General features: G+C 41.7%; 1 pseudogene; it reads left to right on the top strand.

Moving 5' to 3' along the window:
• Positions 1-1,546: 1,546 nt before the first annotated feature.
• LOC140948938 (uncharacterized) lies at positions 1,547-6,302 on the top strand (annotated as a pseudogene).
• The last annotated feature ends 6,417 nt before the right edge of the window (positions 6,303-12,719 follow it).

The raw sequence follows: 12,719 nt of genomic DNA, 5'->3' as shown, positions 1-12,719 counted from the left end.
ATTCTAAGACTGCATGCCAAAAATCAGCCAAATCGATGAGGTACCGTGTCAGGCCGAAGTTCGAATTTTACAGAAAATCACTCTCAAGTTTGCTTATAGATATATTGTACTACCTCCGGGCTTTATTCAACCGAGTGCAATAGTCAAATAGGGACGTTAAGCAACGAGCACGTTGACGTCGAGGACGTTAAAAAAGGAAATCGGAAGCCGTGGATATTTTCTTAATTTCAGTGCTTTGACTCATCAAATTCCTACAGTGGAATTTAAAAGGATTCGTTGTGAGACAGAAGCGTTCCATCAAGAGAAACATTGAACTTCCGGTTGCTATTCATGAAGTCCGCGACGGTCAGCGTCACGTTCTCGTTGCTTAAGTTCGCTAATAGAGACCATTAGATTCGAGGACGAGAACGACTACGAGTACGAGATTTGACTCAAAGTTCTTTTCGCGTATTGTCAAAAAATAGACACCCCGGAATTGTTCATTGTAATTTTTTTCACCAGAAAAGTTAGCACTGTTATCGTTATTGAAGAAGGTCAAGACCTCTCCCGATTGCAAAATGCTAAAACTTCTAACAGTTGTTAACTTGTTCCCGCCACTACGACACTCTCGCTAAAACTCGTAGTAGAATGACGACGGCTACCAGGTTTTCCCGCCAAAATGACGGAGCCTAACGCGCGAGCACTACTTACTATTGAAATCTCGTAGTCGTAGCCGAAAACGAAAACGCAATGTGTCACAGGGTAAAGATAAAGAAAGGTTATATTAATTAGATTCATATTTCAAGAGTGTTTTCTTGTTTCTTTTTTCTCTGGCTTTTTAATGATTATATCTTTTTCTTCTCATATTTCTATGCACTGTTTCAATTCCCCTTCCTATCCAGGTTCCTGTTCCCTTTTTTCCCCTATTTTACGTATATATCTAAATAAGAATTAAATCCACATTAATTTAAATTAAGATAAACGTTTTCCCTGTTTTTATATACTTCCTCTTTCCATTACGGTTCCTATTCCGGTTCAGCTTCCTGTTACTGTTCCTATTCCCGTTCCTATTCCGGATCCCGGTTTCCTGCTTTTCCAGACGCCCTGGAGTTGTAGGGTTCGTTTCACCAAGTTAGACATCAATAGATAGCTAGCAAAGAAAACGCTTAGCGGTCACGACTTCATGCTGCCACAAATTGTGCAGACATACTGCTTCTCTTTTTCAACTTCCACTAGGAAATTGTGAACATCTCATCCCTTTTTTACCCATTTCTCACTACTTTTACCAGTTCTAGGTTCAAAATCTCACATTTTTCGCCTTTTGGAGGTATGACAATGGGGCCTGGGCAAGATAGGTGCTCACTATACTTTATGGGTAGGTTCACAATGGCGGACAACATGGGGACGAAGAATCACGCTTGCTGCGATAGCTCTTTCCACGAACAGTTTGGAGGCTATCTTTGTTTTTCTGTTTACCACTATAGTGAATGTCCGCCTCACGAGCAGCTCTTTCATCAATACAGTCAGCCATTAAAAAACATAATGTCGTCGTGTTCTCCAAAACAACATGCCCAAGGAAGGAGTTGAAGAGATGAACGTTTACGAAATCGAACAAAGGCAAGACGGTGCTGAGATCCAGGTGAGACTATGGAAAGAGACAAAATGAAAATGCTGGTTTACCGATAGAAATCTTCCTCTCCTGATGGTTATCATAGAGGAGTTCACGCTTATAATTGCATCATGGGTAATCAGGGCAAGACGGCGGGAAATTGGAAGTTTTTTTTTTATAATTCAAAGCCAGCTATTTCTTCCTGAATTCATATATATGATGCTTTCTCTTTGAAAAAAAATAACTTACGTGTTCAAAGAAACAATACACTAAATCTGGAGTGTAAAGAAGTCCGTCATCAGTTTTTCGAAAACCTTGATTTGGTCAAGTACCATGATAAGGGAAGGGACAAGAAAGTGCCTACAATTTCCACACGCCTAAAACAACGCATGCCAACGAGAATGTTCTTTTCTTCCATTGTTTTGTTTCGTTCTTTAGTAAACGTTGAAGAGGCAGTCTCCCTTAAAGCGGTCCACTCGATTTCGCGACAAAAAATAGTTTTCCTTTATTTTTTGTCCGTCAAGAGGCTTTAGTAGGTATATACTAAAATCGCTAATTTTATTTTCAAATTCTTATTCTTAGCTCTGCTACCAGCCAAAAACGAATTGACCCCGTCTCGGCCTCTCAGTGAGTGTCTCAAAGACTAAAATTGATGGATTTTGAAAAGCGCTTTGCAAACAAAAGAATGCCCGCACAAAAAATCTATTCGATTCAGTTTTATTAGTTAACCTTCGATAGTTCACAGGCTAAGTAAAATACCTTTGATCAAAACATGTTCAAGTTGCAGTGGTTCAACTACCCATCTTGCAGGCTTAATCCAAACCCTGAGAGTAAGGAACATTTGAGGGAAAATATCTCAAAAGTTGCGGCCAAAATGTGGTATAAAAATCATATCAAAGTAAAGTTTTAAGCTTATTTTTTTGGTTTGTAGGCTCAGACTTGCGGGTATCTTCTGAGATTGCAACCAACAGTAGATTGTAATCTGCCATTTTGCGTATTTGCATAATTATTGGCCGTGTCAGATTTCACGATCGTACAGGTTAAAAGTTCCATGAATTTGCCTCTTTTGACACTCTAATTCGTCTCCGGCATCTAAAAGAAAGTAATTAAGAGCGGATGTCAGTAAATATCGACCTGAGGTCTACAAAAGTGAAAAATCGAAAATTCTCAAAAAAATTCACAAAGTAGCACTTAAGGTTAATTAGACTGCTACACAGCCGTTTTAAGTCTCGTCACGCAACCTCCTCCTATGATGCACAACATGGATGTGCTTATGAAGTTGCCGGGTATAGTTTCGGTAAATCGCTTATTGATAATTTATAAAATCGCTTTTGTTTGAATCAGTACCCCTGGGAGTTAAGTCTTCACAGTCTTAGCTTCACATGTACAACAACACAATGAGCACATCCGGCACATGAAATTCATCATACATATGCACGTTAAAAAGAGCCAACCGATCCTGGTAAGAGTCTTGTAGGCCTATCAAACTTTTTTTTTTTTACTTGGAATTTTGGTAACCGCTTAAAACAAACTTCTCTGCAAACAACCTTTTCGTTGCTTGCAAACACAGGGCCCATCAAAATTCAGCGACGATTGATTGATTTGTCGAAAACTGAGAAGCGTGTTCGCTCCTAGCGCCCTGCGGCTCACGTGTTGTCAAGTTTCTTATACATGATTGGTTTGTTCGTTAGACAACAAACACAAAGGGAAAGGAATGTGGTTCGATATTCAGCAGCCGTTGGTGGGGAGGAGGTTGCGTGACGAGACTAAAAACGGCTGTGTAGCAGACTAGCACTAGGTAAACTATTGACATAAAACCAAACATTATGTTAGGGCATAATGTGCGACAAATTTGTGTTTGCCAAACGCTAATTCGCGAAAATGATGCTGCCTTTAACGTGCGTGTTAAAGCCCTCGCTAAATATCTTAAGGTCCTTCTAGAGCCAATTCCCTATTGCTTTTTTGGGGGGTCACAGAGGTTTTTGGAATACTTCGCAGAGATATTTCGCTCGTGATGGTGTTCACCTTAATAAGTTGGGGCAGTATAAGTATTACCGAAGTCTCAGGGGGGCCGTTTTAAAGTCTTTGCATTCCTGGGAACGTTCTGGCGAACAGCCCAACTAGTTTTCGTAACCATTTTCACTTGTCCATTTCCAATTTCCTTATCTGGTTTTTATTTCAAACCAAGCCGCGTGTGTTATCGCCTTGTGGTTTAGCTTGTTGTTCTGTTTGATTTCCGGCAATTATTTGCCGCATTTTGCTGACCACTTATGGCCAAATTTTGTGGTTTCTGAAACCTTTGAAGTGCACTGTGTGCCTTCCTATTACCGGCTTTGGTATGTATGATTGTTTGCTTGCAGTTACCATGTTAGGAGTGTACAATCCATTTTGACCGCCTGCATATGTGGGTGTGTCCAATGCACTCGGTATACTGTCAATGCTGTAATGTTATTGTGTTGTGGAAATGGGTATCTCTTTTCGTTACTACTTATGAGGTATAAGCCTCACTATTTTTTCGTGTCAATTTTTGCACTCGAGTCATTATGTAAATTCAAATACCTGCTTTGGATCGGCTCCTCTGATGACCCCCTTTTTCTAATTTATTTGACATTAAAAGTTATTTCTAGCACTTGTTTCACTGCCTATCACATCTATCACTTATAGTTAGTTTTTTATCATTGAAAAAATGCCTCCTGCGTAGCGTTACACCTCCCCACAAGCCAGGCGCTCGAAACGGCTACGAACAGACCTCTCTGAGGCCGTACCTTCATCGGTTGTGGAGAATCCTCCGATGCCTCAGCAGCAAACTGGACAAGGAGGAGAGATACAAGGAGGACAAGGAGCGATGCAGCTGGACGTGAGGACTCTCACAAGTACCATTTCCGTGGCTGTCGCACAGGCCGTCAAGGATGCAATGGCTGCGCATCAAGCCACCGTCCCCAGTACGGTAACGCCAACGCCAACGCCAACGCCAACGCCGTCAGCCGCAGTAGAGCAAGTTGTACAAAACGAAGTCCTCTCATATACAACAGGTACAATTGAACGGGCACCCCTACCAGCATTGCTTAGGGTGGCGATCAGCCTAGCCACCCCTTCTCTAGCATAGCTGTTAATCTAGGTTCTCGTGTGAGCGCTAAATTCAAAGCGAAAATCTGGGCAAATGAATATATTGACTTTGGGGCACTGCTCTCTGTCGCACCCTCTCGAGAAAAGTTTGCTCTTTCCATGGTTTCCAGTGGGGGTGCTGTAAATCAACCACTGTTAACTCTCGAGCCTTATCATACACCGAAAAAGGTGACTAATATCAGCCTGTGGCTAGCCTGCGTAGCTGGCGGTATTGCGTAGTAGTCGAGTGAGATTTGGCGGCGGAGCGTTGTAATATAGTCGAGTGAGATTTGACGGCGGAGCCGTCACGAGCGGCGAAGCTGCGAGAAATACCGCCTGCCAGAGAACCATGATTTTTCGAATGCCGCCCACTTTTGTCACGTTAGCTGATCCCAATTAGGGAAATAAGCGTTGACAGGCTAAACACGACTCCTACGCTCGTGACAATGTGAAACGTGACCTTGTGAGTTTGCTTGAACAGAGGTTTTTTTAGTTTCTCGGCTCTCGCTCGAAGGTTACTAGCACTACACAGTGCATGTATCATTCTAAACTTTGACTGAGTAAATCTTTTTTTGCAACACTAGGCTTAACATTAAAAGGTCATGAAGCTGGTTTGTTTATACATGCATACTGAGTAACCATTTCCGGTGGTTTATTCTTCTGTAGGTGTTCCTGATAGGATTTGATCTCAGATGCAGTTGTAAAGTGTTTTAATTTTCTTTGACCTTTGTTTCTTACGGCTAGATTAAGACTATTCCAGCGCTGTGAAGTTTAAAGACGCCATTTCGGCAATTTGGTCATCAATTATGCTCTTTCTAAAGCGGAAATCACAATCACTTTAGATGTACGTCTTCTCCAGTTTGCCATCTGCTCCCTAAATTGGGAAATATACGCGAAGGCTTATCTAACATGATTGACATATGTATAGCCCTCGACCAATCCGTTTCCCCGCACACTGGTGTGCTGACCATTCAAAATACCGGGGTTTTCTGGCAGGCGGTATTTCAACCGCCTCGTCCCTACTCCTTTTTTTTGGAACACGGCTCCGCCGTCAAAACTTTCTCGCACCCACACAATACCGCCAGCTACGCAGGCTACCTGTGGCTCACCGCTTTTAACACGTTTGTATCCATTTATTCCGTAAAATGTTCCCAGGATGCCCCTAAGCTAATGCAATATTGCGAAGTGGTGCGTGACCTTGCTAATAAGTCTGGGGACTGGATTTTCTATGATGAGCAGTTTCGTTATTTGCGACAATTGTCCCCTGAACTTTACCCGTGTGATCAAATTCATTGAGAGCTACGGCTACGTACCATGACTAATTTTCGGGCCAAATCACAATCTTTCACCGGTAGTGATAGGACAACCCCGCGGGGGCGATTTCGAACCTCCACTCCCCTCTTTTCTTAGGTCATTTCATTCGGGGAGGCACTGCCGAGGTTGCCAATACGAGCACGTGTGCTTCAAGTGCGGTGCGAAACATCCCGCACCCCAGTGCCAAAACCAAAACTCCCAACTGCGAACAAATCCCGTTAAGTCCGGAGCATCAATTTCAGCTCAGCCTTCGGGGCAATTCCCTAGTAACTCCCGTAAGAGTGGACCGGTTTGAACAGCTTCTTGCGGGCTACGACCGAACCCTAAAACAATATTTAATCAACGGTTTTCGTTTCGGTTTTCTAATTAATTTCATAGGAGAAATTACTTCATTTGAGGCCCCCAATTTAAAAAGTGCTCTGCAAAATCCGGACATTCTATTTTCGAAACTATCCAAAGAACTTGATGCTGGAGGAATTGGGGGCACTTTTGACACCGCACCCTTTCCTGTTTTTCGCACATCGCTCGCTGGCATAGTTCCCAAAAAGGTCCCAAACGAGTTTAGGCTAATCCACCATCTGTCATATCCCAGAGGCTTATCTATTAACGATAACATTCCGGATGACTGCTCTTCCGTACAATATGCCACAATCAATGACGCCGTTAAAATTCTTCAACGACTGGGGCCAGGTTCTTACTTAGCAAAAACAGATATTAAGTCAGCTTTTAGGATCATCCCAGTGAGTCCTCTTGACTATCCTCTACTCGGCATAAAATGGGACAATCAGTATTATTTTGACATGCAGGTGTTTAGCTATGGGGTTAAAATCGGGTTGTGCTATTTTTGAAAAATTTACTACTTCCTTAGAGTGGCTAGCAGTCCACCACTTGAAGGTGTCTGCGGTCTTGCATATCTTAGACGACTTTTTATTTATCGCGCATAGTCATGACAAATGCAAAGCCGATCTTTGTAATTTTTTGAGTATGTGTGACTTCCTCGGTGTGCCTATTGCACATGAGAAAACGTTAGGTCCCCTCACCACTCTTCAGTTTGCGGGAATTGAGCTAGATTTTGTAAGGCAAGAAGCCAGGTTACCTTCAGAAAAGATTAACAAATGTCGCGCCCTGCTCCACCAATTGGCGCAGAAAAGATCAGTCACATTGCGCGAACTACACTCGTTTATTGGCCTATTAAACTTCTGTTGTTCCGTGGTCACTCCAGGACGCGCCTTTTTGCGTCGACTAATCGATCTTACCGCAGGCGTCACACGCCCCCACCATCACATTCGTTTCAACACCAAAGCTAAAAATGACATCCGAATGTGGTTACAGTTTTTAGATAATTTTAACGGCCGAGCGTTTTTTCTATCAGAGCGATGGGACACTTCATAGACTTTCTAATTATATACAGATGCCGAGGCATCAAAGGGGTACGGCACGATATTTGGAAAGAATTGGTTTTATGGTCCTTTTCCTATAGCATGTCACAGACTTAATATAAGTTTTCTAGAGCCTTTTCCTATTACTCTCGCGGTCCATATTTGGGGGGCCACCATGGCAAACAGTTGCGTCTTATTTTACACTGACAATGCGGCCGTTGTTGATATTATAAACAAACAAACGTCCAAACATAAACAGGTCATGATTCTTATACGTGACCTCGTACTTAGCTGCTTAAAGTATAACATATTATTTCGAGCTAGCCACGTCCCAGGCTTACAGAATAGTCGTGCTGATTGCATCTCCCGTTTACAGGTGGAGAAATTCAAGGAACTCTCGCCGGAGGCGGACGAATTTCCAACAGCAGTACCAACGGACCTACAGCCGGAGAGTTGGTCACTCACTTGAGAGACTTGTTAGGCTCGGCTTTGGCTACTGGCTTTCGCAACTCGTACCGTAGAGCGTGGCTCATTTTTGCAGAATTTCAAGGACGTTTCTTTGGGACGGCCACACCGACCCTTCCATTACCGTATACAAAGGTGGCATTATTTATCTCTTATCTCTTGGACAAACAACTCGCCATCATATTTGTCCGCTCTCAGTTATGTCCATAAATCAATGGGACGTCCTGACCCTACAAAGTCATTTCTGATTCAAAAATTGTTAACGGCCCTGAGCCGCCAATGTGCTGCTGATGTTCGCTTACCCATCACTAGACCTGTTTTACACGAGCTTCTCCGCCCTCTCCGCCAGACCAACTCTTCGGCTTTTCAACGTTGTCTTCATTCCGCGATGTTTTTGTTGGCCTTTTATGGTTTCTTTCGCATCGGAGAACTCGCGGCCAAGAGTTCGACACTGTTCGTTGCTCCAATTCAAGGATCTAACTTTTCTTATGAGCGACGGCGCACCCTATATGATTAAGCTAACGATTACCGACTTCAAACACAATACGTCAAGGAAACCTTTTGAAATTCTTATAGAACGTGAGGCTGCGATGCCGTTTTTTTCCCGTTCAGGGCCTCATCAATTATAGTCAACTTCGCGGCGTGCAACCGGGCCGGCTGTTCTGCCATAGAACCTCGAGCCCCCCACAGTGTATTAGTTTAACACCGAACTTTCTCGCTGCCTAACTTTTTGTGGCCTCGAACGCTCAAATTCGCACTCTCGGTCGCTGGAATGCTTTCAAGTCGTATGGGTCAGACATGCCGCTGCCAATTGTTCTGCCCTTAATAATAATTACAGTTATACACCATCTGATGGGCCCCGTGGGTCAGTTTTGGGCTGCCATTGGACCCCCTCATTTTCCTTTTCCACAACTTTGACTTCAACAATTTTATTCTTTCCACCGTTGGAGCCAAAGGTCAGACATGGGGCTGCTTTTGCTCTATATTTTATGTTATTTTATGCTACATAGGTAACAGAGAAATACAAAGGTACTCGCAAATATAAATGCATATTCAATACAACATTACGTATTATACAGTAAGCTTCAACGCGTTTAAACATGCTATAGGTCAGTCTGGTGGCTGCTATGGTTTTTCTGCGTTTCTGAGTTTTCTCAAATCATATTCCACGTGGCACATGTGCCTACTCGATGATTATTTATTCTTTGAGCTCTCATTGTCGTTTTGGTGGCGCTGCCTCATTTTTGTGGCTTTTGGCGAATTTCTTGCCCCACCTTTGCTGAAAATAACAGATTATTTAGTATTATTGTTGTGAACTAATGCGTCTGTTTTATAATCAATTAAACTACCACTCAGACAAGTGACCAAATAATGCCAACACTCGAGTGGCTTCTCTGTCTGTGGTACTGTATCGGAACAATAGCGTGACTTCAATGAGAGCTCCCGAACGTACTAACTTTTAGGGTATCGGAAAAAAATCATTTTCTCCAATGTCGAAGATCTTATAAATCATTTGACCAATATACTGTATAGATACTGGCAAATAATACGCTCTCTATAGCTTTTTCGCGGAATTCAAAGCATGTGGAATAGCATTCCAGGTCTGTTAGCGAACAATGTATTCTACAACGATTGCTCAGCCGTCGCATCCTCTTGGTATTAAATTAACGGGAAAAATGTTTATCGCCCGTCTCCTGTTCATGTTACTTTTAACCCTTCTTGTCCCACACCTGAAATTCTTGTTTTCAATTTAACTCCGGGTATTTCCTGCATCTGGAAGTTATCTCATCCATTTCTAACAGTGAGTTTGTGTATCCCTTTACATTGTTAAGGGCGCTTATACTTTTTTTTTTTTTTTTTTTTTTACCATGTTGGCACGTCAACAGAAGCGAATAGTCATGATTGTACGATCTGTCATTTATTCAGATTTAACCCTGGTGCTTGTTTGTGTGTTGATGTTCCTCAGCGACCCTTTAACCATCTGAGAATTCAACCGCTGATTGTAACTAAATGTTTCAGTTTGTTCTTTCGAGGCCCTCAACTTTATTTTGAACTAGTTTTCTCTTCTGGGAAGGTCGCACGCGATTGGTTATCCGTGTGCTTCTGCTTTTTCTTATTTTTCCCACTCTTCCACTTGTTACTATTTTATCACTTCTAGCAACTCTGGTGACGCTCTTTTGTAGTTTCTTTTGGACATTACTAGCCTACGAACGGCAGGCGTTTCTCCTCGCTCATCGCCGCTGAGGAACGTTTCGCGAGGAGCAACGTCTGCGACTCAGCGACAGAAATTCCATACTGATGACGTAAATCAATGTTTACATAATAAATCCGGTAGTCATGGGGCTGCAAGTGCAAATTAGTTCAATTTTACGTTTCTCCTGGTCGATTTTGGTAAAAATGTTGTGTTCATCTGCGAATGTGCTCCAGCAAAACTCAAATGCTTCTAGATAGGACTATATTTATTTGACCTTTGCGGCCTTTTGTCTTTTGTCTGTTATTCGTAAACAAAAGCTAAAACAATGAAACTACTCTATCGACCAATTAGCGCTTCTGACCGGATTCCAGACAGATTTTACGTACGTCAGTATGGAATTTCTGTCGCTGAGTCGCAGACGTTCCTCCTCGCGAAACGTCCGGAGAAACTTCTGCCATTCGCAGGCTAGGACATAATACCCCAACATATCGCGTTAGAATACGACTGGCCACTTTTGTCGAAGTTTTGCAGGTCTGCTCTATTTTGTCGTTTCCAGCATTGAAGGCGTTTGTTCGATTCAATGACTCTTGTGCCATTATCTTAGCTGTTTTGGCGGAGGTTTTCTTTTGCTGTCATCTTCTTTGGGTGTTCTGTTAACTCTTCTATTATCCTTTAACATCTTACTTTTGTTTCCTGAAAAACGGCTTCCATTTCCAGACTGTTTTCTTCTTTTTTGTTATCACTTGCTTTATAGCAACTACAGCTCATTCACTGACAGGTACCATGATCTCTCGCTTGTAATCTTTAACAACTGTTACAAGAAACATGGCTGATCAAACTTCCCATAAGGAGGTTGACATAAACACTACAAACATCCCTTCAGATGACAAGTACAACAGCGGAGTGGTGAAAATCTCGAAGGAGCTTTTTGATATAGCGTGTGAAGAGCTTAAGCCTGTCAGATAATCGCTCGGTTTATTGGTTTTCAAGGTCGCCTTTATTGTAAGCTTTCTCTTCCTTGTCTTTTACCTGACAATGCAACTCTATTTCGGTGTTAAGCCTCTTACGAAAACTGTGGTAGCAGTTTTGACCGGTTTGTTTCCCAAGATTGTTCGCAAGCACTTAGACGGAGAAAGACAAAAACGAGTGGAGGCCTTGATCATCGAAGAGAAAGCTCCTAAAATTGTTGACGCGTACTTGTACAGTGTTAAACGAGCTAATAAAGGGTAGGAAAATTCTGGTGCTGATACAGAAGAAGTAAGTTTACAAGTTGTTGAAAGTGAAGAGAACATCACAATACTACACACATAAGTATTGACTGAAAATAAACTGACAATTAATAATAATAATAATAATATAGATTTAGCCAGGGCTAAAAGCGAAGTTCCTATTAACTCGAATTTATAATTCAAATCAAAGAAAAAACTTGTATTCCACACATCAGTTAACTTTAGAGCACATTCATGTGACGTTTGAGGGAAAGACTACGTGATTTTCGAGAAAAATAATTTGCAAACAGTCCAAGCTAAGAGTGAACTTAATCTTACATCGAGTTGATAGCCTTTATATGTACACCCAAAAAATAGCAATCATCTTCGATCACATTTAAGAGCCATAATGGTTCTTGAACACAGTAGATTAGGCCTGGAAAACAAATCAGGCCGAATTTTTTGCGTTCGACATGTTTACTTTACAAAATCTTGCCAACAAGTCTGGGGACGTGTAAACCAACCTTTTATACTTTTTGTACATCACATCTGAGTTGAAACAGTACCATGAGGCGCCGTTTTCATCGTACAGACCTCGGAGAGAATGCAGTGTTTCACAATTTTGCAATACAAATTGCACTCATTCAATATTCAGGACGATCGAAGCACGCGTGGGCTTTTAGCGAAACCGTCAAAAAAATTTCCAAAATCACCTATACGGCTAGCCGGTTCTCACTTTTGACAAGTCGACTGTTTAAATTAAGATTAATATAGTTATACGCTTCAACACAATAAAGAATTTATTATGTTTATTTTTTATTTAATGATTCTATAACGATCTGTAATCTTCCAAAGCGTTTGATACGCACGGCATTTTGACTACTCCTGCAAGCGATGTTCATGAGCAATTGAAAACAAACGGCACAGCGATTAAAATTGCAAAAGAGACTACTAACAATCAATAAAGAAAGGGAAAATAATTCTGTGAAACATATACAGAGACAACAATTTTCATTCACGAAGACAAGTATTAAAGTGTCTCTGAAAATCCTTGTTTACGTTTTAAGCCGACTTCCCAGTGTTTGCTTTTTTCAAAGATGAACTCGAGGCAAGAAAATCGCTCAAAGCTTTCTTTTACAACCAGAATTATAACCAAATATTCTTTGGAACGTTTTCTTTCTATTTGCGGTGAGAAAATGTCTAAAGGCTTTTTAAAGTTCCATAAGCTTATAATCAAACCTGATACTCGGTCACTCTCGGTCAGATCATTGTCTCAAATCTTACAAACGTGCATAAACCAAATAGCCGCGTAAACTACGCTCGACTTCATTAAATTAGATATAAAAAACAAACATCAAATACAATAATTACTCAGGCTTACCTTTCGAGATGCACTGAAAACTATCAAGTAAGGCCAGATTCGCTTCAGACTTTTCAACCGCCCTACGCATCGAGCAAGGTGAAAA

The sequence above is a fragment of the Porites lutea genome, chromosome 9 (genome assembly GCF_958299795.1).
Source record: "Porites lutea chromosome 9, jaPorLute2.1, whole genome shotgun sequence".
Classification (NCBI taxonomy): domain Eukaryota; kingdom Metazoa; phylum Cnidaria; class Anthozoa; order Scleractinia; family Poritidae; genus Porites; species Porites lutea.
This window is presented reverse-complemented; position numbering and strand designations above follow the sequence as displayed.